The sequence below is a fragment of the Lolium rigidum genome, chromosome 5, assembly GCF_022539505.1.
Source record: "Lolium rigidum isolate FL_2022 chromosome 5, APGP_CSIRO_Lrig_0.1, whole genome shotgun sequence".
Lineage (NCBI taxonomy): Eukaryota > Viridiplantae > Streptophyta > Magnoliopsida > Poales > Poaceae > Lolium > Lolium rigidum.
This window is the reverse complement of record NC_061512.1, coordinates 221,293,831-221,302,195: the sequence shown is the minus strand read 5'-3', so window position 1 is coordinate 221,302,195 and position 8,365 is coordinate 221,293,831. Positions and strand designations below refer to the sequence as shown.

At 41.8% G+C, this 8,365-nt stretch overlaps 1 non-coding gene across 1 annotated transcript; it reads right to left on the bottom strand.

Moving 5' to 3' along the window:
• Nucleotides 1-8,040: 8,040 nt before the first annotated feature.
• LOC124658568 lies at nucleotides 8,041-8,150 on the bottom strand. The gene has a single exon (XR_006989285.1). It is a non-coding gene; the product is annotated as a small nucleolar RNA SNORA5 (small nucleolar RNA).
• Nucleotides 8,151-8,365: the final 215 nt, after the last annotated feature.

Here is an 8,365-nt window from a genome sequence, read left to right as displayed (position 1 = left end):
GATGTGCATTGATGCAAGAACTCAAGGTAATAGCTTATGGATCCAGGCAGCTAAGACCACATGAAGTTAACTAACCAACACATGATTTAGAATTGGCAGCAGTAGTCTTTGCATTGAAAAGTTGGAGACATTTCCTATATGGAGCCAAGTGTGAAATGTACACCGATCATAAAAGTCTCAAGTACTTCTTCACTCAAAAGGAGTTGAATGTGAGACAGAAGAGATGGCTGGAATTGATCAAGGACTATGACTTGACTATCAACTACACACCCGGAAAGGCCAATGTAGTAGCCGATGCTTTAAGCCGAAAGAGTATCGGGGAAGTAGAACAAGAACTCCCAATGGAATTGAAGAAGGAAATAAGCCAAGAACATATCGAACTTTGGGAGAAGGAAGCTCATGAAGGATTATCTGCCTTACAAAATGCGGGAGAATTGGATATGCATCTTAAGAATGAGATAATAATGAGTCAATTGGATGACCCATTTATCATGGAAGAGGTAAGAAGGACAGATAAAGGTAGACCATAAGAGTTTAACCTAGGCGAATCTGGATCATTATGGTTTCAGAAAAGGATTTGTGTGCCAGATGTTGCAGAAATTAAGGAATTAATACTACGAGAAGCACATGAAACACCATACTCAATCCACCCTGGAAGTACAAAGATGTACATGGATTTGAAGGAGTTGTTCTGGTGGAACAACATGAAAAGGGAAATTGCTAAGTATGTGTCGGAATGTCATACTTGCCAAAGAGTAAAAGCAGAACATCAGAGTCCTACTGGTCCTTTGCAACCATTAAAGATTCCGGCGTGGAAATGGGAAGAGATCGGAATGGATTTCAACATAGGATTGCCCATGACCAACAAGAAGAAAGATATGATATGGGTAATAGTGGATTGATTGACCAAGAGTGCCCATTTCATAGCCATAAATCAGATGGATAAGGGAGAGAAACTCATCGACATTTATATCAAGGAGATTGTGAGCAAACATGGAGTTCCAAAGAGAATAGTATCAGATCGAGGATCTATGTTCACATCTGCCTTTCGGAAACAGCTACAGGAAGCTTTAGCATCCAAGTTGGATTACAACACTGCATATCACCGTCAAACAGGAGGACAGACAGAGAGAACTAATCAAATTCTTGAAGATATGCTTAGAGCCCATGCATTAGATTTCGGAGGATCATTGGAAGAACATCTGTCGTTGGCAGAATTCTCATATAACAACAGCTATCAGAGTAGTATCAAGATGGCACTATTTGAAGCTTTATATGGAAGGAAATGTAGATCACCCATCTGTTGGTATGAACCAGGATCAAGCAAAGAATTCAACCCTGACTATGTTAATGAGAAGCAACATGTAATTGATGTCATTAGAGATAGGCTCAAGATAGCCCATAGCCGACAAAAGAGCTATGCCGATCAAAAGAGAAGGACTTGGGAACCAATGGTAAGAGATATGGTCTATCTGAAAGTAAGCCCAATGAAAGGACTGCAACGCTTTGGAGTAAAAAGAAAGTTAAGTTTGAGATATATTTGACCTTTCAAGACCCTAAGCCAGAATCGAGGGTTAGCGTTTGAATTGGAATTACCCGATAGGTTGGCCTTAGTAAGCAATGTCTTCCATGTCTCACAGCTTCGACAATGTCTGAAAGCACCAGATGAACCTGTATCACATGAAAAGTTAGATCTTCAATCAGATTTAACTTATGTGGAAAGACCAGCCAAGATTCTGGAAGAGAATTGGAAACAACTTTGGAACAGGGCAATAAAGTATTGCAAAGTACAGTGGAAGCACCATCCCGAGAGGGAAGCTACTTGGGAAAAAGAGGAAGACCTGATGAAAGCATACCCATAGCTATTCAGGTATATTAACCCCAACTTCGGGACAAAGTTTTCGTTAAGGGGGAAAACTTGTAACATCCCAGGATTACAGACAATTGCGGGGTAGATTTAGGAAGGGATGTGCATTGCATCATAAAATATGGGGAAATTTCGCGCTTAATTGCATAATACATTGAAGAGGGATCAAGTTTCTCTCTCGACACCACTTAGGGTTTAGGGTTTCGAGAGTGCGATAAACTTCGACATGATCTCTTTGCATTTAGGTTGCTTCTGAGTTGTTAATCAACTTGTGAAATTTAAACATGAAAAGGAATTGAGTTTGAATTCAAATTCAAACCATTCAAATAGAATTAAATATCATATCATCATAATATTGAGTAATACAAATAACAATAAAGGATTTAGATAAATATATAATATAAAGCTCAATTAGATAAACCTTGAGCTTTATTAATCAACACACATATTACATTGTCAATTACAATATTCTTATGAATATTACAACAAATCAATTAAAAGGAAAAGAAATGAAAAAAGAGAAAATTACAAGTATCTATAACTAAAACCCTAACTATTGTTCATCATCTTGATCATGAAGAATATCTTGGTGAATTGATCGTCTCCAAAACCTGCAAACAAAGAAGCACAAAAGCACCACATTGAACCAAGTGGCAAAGCCACTTGGCTATTAGTAAAAATGAAAAATAGGAAGATAAGCTTGCAGCAACCAAGCTGATCCAAGCCAGCAAAAGTCCCAAGCCAAAGCAAGCACAAAGCTCACAAGGAGCAGTGCATGGCCACCAACACATAGTCATTTTGGCTAGTCACCAAAATGCATGGCCTTGCTGTCAACCAAGGAACAGAGCACAAAGGGGTATAAAATTTTTTCAGCTTTCAAACCCTAATGTTCATCGACACAAGCACCAAAAGGTGAAGGACAGCAAGATCGAACATCAAATAGCCTAGAACATTCAGTGCCTATTCCACCAAGAACATGCCACTGTTGAGCAGAAATGGTGTAGTAAGTCACAACAGATCACAGGCCAGGGAGGAGAAGGACAAGCACATCACCAGCAGTACAACAACAGAAGCAAAACCTCTACAACAACAACTATCTAGGAGCTGGAGTGAGGTATACCACAGAATCATGAGGAAGCAATGGTTTTGCTCATATTTCAAAGCATATGCACAACACACCCAAGCCATAGGGTAGGGCTACCCTGATTGTATCATCATTTGGTCCTAGACCATATAATACTGGCAAAATGGTGAGAGGCCAGTAAAACAAATCCCAGAGGACACCGGAGTTATACCAAGTGAATCACCACAGAGGCAACCAAAAGTATCCAACATGGATTTGATCCAGTGCTAGCCTAACCAAACTCACCTAGCAGCATACATCTAGCTAGCTAAACCATTTGAAAGATAGACATTTATATGTCTATATAGTTTTCAACATCAAGCATACTGGAATCAAATGATTGACCACCAGTATCATTGCACAGAAAGCATCCAAGTGACAGGAGCAACCATGTCTAGGAGAAATTCACTGCTAGGGTCACAACAACTGCCTAGCCACAAACACAAGCAAGCCAAATTGAAATATCATCACTCCAGGGAGTTCAATGGCAAGTGGGGGTGCCAACCATAGTTGGTTTCCATCCAAAGCTTGCACAGATAAATAGGAAATCACCACTGCATCATGCAGTTCATTCCTTTTGTCAGAATTAGGAAGCAAATCTTCACTGACAAGCAAAAGCATCAACAGAAGCCTACACAGATGATACCAGAGGCATCAGACAGAGCACCAAGCCCACAGCAATGCTTTTACAAGCAACAACAACCACCAACACTTGGTGGGAAGCTTCAGATACAAGCAAAAGCATCATATAAACAAGTGTATATGAATATAGTAAGAAATGGATGATCATATGATCATCCAAGGCCACAAACACAAGCAGTAGTAACTGCAAGTAAACATCAGATGATAATACAACATAAATATCACCTTTTATAATTGTATCCATAAGCACATCAAAGAAGAATTGATGTACTATTGCATTAGGCAACACAAGGATAGCACACTAAAGCATAGCATGCATCACTGGCACTTGCACAAGCAAGAATTGCTCACGCAATTAGCCAGGGATATCATATATAGATAAACAGGATAGACAGTAGAATGGCAGCAACTAGAGCAGCATGGCAAGGCCATGAGCATCACAGCAGCATCACGGACATATACATAGTTACAGTAGCAGCAGTAGAACAACATGGCACAGAGATGAACACAGCCACAATAGCAGCAGCTAGGATAGCACAACATGAGCATGAGCAGAGCAGGAGTAGCAACTAGAGTAGCAGTAGCAGGGCATGGCTAGCAGCAGCAGCTCTAGCCATGCCATAGGATAGCCAGGAGCACAGCGCAGCAGGAGTGCAAATGTTGGAGTACTGGCAAGCCCAGTACACCAAGGTGATGGATTCCAGTGCATCCAGAGGAGGAACACGAGGTGGAGCAAGGGAGAGAGAGAGAGAGAGAGGAGGAGCACGTACCTGGGAGAAGGAGCTTGCAGACGTAGCCATGGCGGCCACGGTTTCACGGTCCAGGCCACGGCAGTGCCAAGCCGCGGCCAGGCCAGGCCACAGCGAGCGCCACATCGCCCAGCACATCACCAGCACGCCACCGAGCAGCACCAGGGCAGCCTGGAGCACCTGACGGCGCGCATCGATGGAGGCGACCGTAACCCTAGGTGCCGCGGGGGTCGAGGACGAGCGGGATCGACGCGGACATAACGACGCACTGTTGTGAGAGGCGTCGAATGCGCCCCATGGCGAGGGCCGAGGCGGCCGGAGCTGGCCGGAATCTACCAGCAACGGCGGAGGCGACGCAGAGGTCGCAGGAGCGTTAGGGTTCGACCGTGAGGGAGAGAGAGGGGCGAGTGAGGCCGTTGGGCCGGACCAGGTGGGCTGGTCCAGCCTAACCAAGTGGGTTGGCCTGACAAATGGGCCCAGGGGCAAAAGGGTAATTTCACCACCCATTTTATTTGAAATTTTGCCATAAATCCAAAAATTATAGATAACTCTAAAAATAGAATAAAATATGAAAACCACTTTAAAAATTGTTCTCTATTCTAAACAAATACTTATTTGAATATTTGAACCAAAGTGAAAATTGATAATTAATTATCCAAGGAATAATGCAATAATTAATAGAGGAAATTAAAATAGACCTCATGTTTTTAACAATTAAACAAGTCCATAAATAATATTGGACTTAACCTTTTCTTGGAAACACTCCAAGACATTATTTTTACTCTATAGGAGAAAAATCAAATATTTCTTATTCCCAAAACTCTAAGAATTTAATTAAAAACACTAGTTGGGGGGACAACTTAAAAACACCAAAAGCATGCATCAATTGGATCTTTAACCATTGCCCTTATCGGACAATGATGCTATCTTTCAGAAACCGAGGACAAGGGTCAGTCCACACCATCCAACTGCAATACCTTGCAGTCTTCAGGCAAGTTCATCGCTTGTTCATGTCATTTGAGTATTTTTATCAAATTACTTGCAAAGTACTATACTTATCACTCTTGCATCAAAAACAAAAGATTATTTTCATAACTATGAATATGACAATGTGGTTGGCAATGGAACCATGGTATGAGTCCGGTGGAGGTTCCATTGCAATGGGTTATTATTCACATAGGATTAACAACAAATGTCGTTCAGTGGTGCTTGCGCCGTAATAACTGTGTTTACCATAAGATCTGGAGTGGGACGGAGTAGTCAGCTGTTCTTTTCCCTCTCACATATCAACGGGTACAACTGCAGGTGGCCAGTTGGGATATGCTTAGGCAGGGAGGAAGCCCCGGGGGACAAAGCCCATTGCTCGAGTAGACATGGTTCTAAATCTAGTCCTACCTATCGTTCGTAGGCTTTGTAGAGTTCAACTGGAACTCCCGAGTTATCCTCTACGGACCCAAGAGGAGCTCCCTTATGATGTACATTTCTGGATTGTAATAATATTAAGTGAGTATGTTTGGACCAACTATGTTTCTGTTGTACCACTCTAAGGGATGTGATATTTGCGGATTGGTACTTCGCACATGTTATATCCACGGCCAGCATACTACAACATGCAGTGGTATGAAGGGTCACTACACTAACCAATTCCGATAAAAATTATGGTTTCCTTGAGTCTTGGGCAGCTCCATATACAGAGACCAAAATCAATTCAAACTCATCTTGTTTGGAATGAAGATATAATTTCACACAGAAATCACCATTTTCGACATTCTTATACATTAGAGTTGTAGTATTAATATCGATTAAAATTCCCCCCGATCTCCCATAAGGCAGATGACAAAACCAAGCAAAATCAGCCGTACCGGCAAGACTACTCAAAAAGCATTTTGAAAAATTGGAACGCCCCGTCTCTAACAAAGCAATGAAATAGTGTCGATGTTACCGGATAGCTTCCTTAACAAACAGGTGCTTCCCAGGCTCCTTAAAACCTTCACTATTACATCACATACCCCTTAAACCTGTCATTTTTAAGTACACACTTTTTTAACTCTTACTCTATTACTCCTCCGTAAGTTAGTCTTATCATAAGACTTCTTTTTCTCTGTCGTTTTTGAACATTATTCGGTATAGGTATGTCTAGAATATTTTTGTCAATCGTATCCGCGTCATCAACTAAGTCCTCACACAGATTTGAAACCTTGTTAACAATTAAACATTGCTGCATATTCTCATTTAAAGATGTATTATCATCACTCGTGTGTAACATAGTCAGTGACCTATTCAATTCATTATCTAGAATAACTTTGGCCGACTTGATTGCCTCATTCCTCTAGCTACCCAAAGAACTACCATTCCGAATTATCTGTTCGAGAGAAAAAAATAATAAAGACACACTTTTAGTCGTTGACATACCTGTTGCACCCGGATTTGACCGACGCTGAGCAGCATACATAGCCCGCTCCATTTGCGTGTGATCCGCGGTACCCTGAGCCCCAGTCCTACCGCTTAAACGCACCTTCGACACCCTTGCCTCTGGAATTCCCCCGAATGCTATAATATCTTCTCGTGAATAATTTTTTACACCCTCTGTTACCACATCCGCATAAGAATGTGAATAAACATTATTATTTTTGGAAATGACCGGAAAATGTCGCTGCAAATGGACTGTATGATGAACATTATTTTTGACGATTGACGTACCTCGGGAAACCCCCTTCCCATGCATATTGGGCTGGGTATTTCCTCCTTGTAGGCCAACACTCGCTGGCCCAAATGCACCCAACAAAGCCGACGGCCCAAGTGCTCCCGCCGAAGGAGATGGCGCGGCAGTCGGCCTAGCCATGACGCCCACGTCGCCCTTACGGCCCTCTTTTTTTTTCCACCGCAGCCATCGTGATCGTCGTTGCATGGCTTGCATGCATCGGTTGTTGTGCGTGCAACGATGATCAACGTCCCGCCTCATCGAGGACTGCCTTGCTGCTCAAATTTTGCCTGGCAGATTGATGAGATTTTTCACACCTCCACGTTGAGCACTAGACAAAGGAGATAAAGCTGAATCAAATACAGGTTCAAGTATTGTCGGACTAATAAAAAGAGATACAAAACTAGAACTAGAATACCTCATTATATTCTCAATTTGTTCAGTTTACATGCTCAAAGAAGTAGGTAGAACTTTATTTTTCTTCCCCAAACTATGTGCTGAATTGGAAGGAGACTTTGCAATCACATTACCAGTATTCTGAAGTAGTATTCTTGTCACCCTCAATGTTTTCAGCATTAGAATTACAATTGGACCTTTTTGTTTCTCTGTTTGATGTGTTTGATGAATTTCCACTCTGGCCATTACGAGCATCCCCTAAATCATCATCTTCTTTGGAAGTATCCAACATTATAACATCAGTCGAAGGTGGAAGTTGCAATCCCTCTACCTCAAACCGAAGACGAAAGAAATCATTCTTTATTTTTAAATCCCAAGTATAAGGTATCAAAGTGGGATCAAGACAAGTAACAAGAATGCGCAAAGCAATTTTCTAACGGTAGCCAATCTACAAAGCGACGCAACACTTGAACACTAGTAGGAAAAGCCTCATCAGTGACGCACGAAAAAGTAATTTTGTGGCGCATGGGCGGTGCGCCACAGAAAGTTCGCCACAAAAATAAGGTTTCTGTGGCGCACATGCCCATGCGCCACAGAATGAAGGTTTCTGTGGCGCACTCGTGTCAGCTGCACCACAGAAATAGGTGCGCCACTGAATTCTATTTTGGTGCGCCACATAATAATGTACAAGTATACTCGATTTTGTGCTCCCTGGTGTATTATACAGGTTTTATACAAGTTTTGTACACGGTATACAAGTCTAATATAGACAGATAGATAGATATAATATGGACACATATAACATAGCAACATTATACCTCATCATCACAGTTCTTAGAGCCCGATCGAGATACATATATAGTGGCAAGTGTCAAATGTGTTGCATA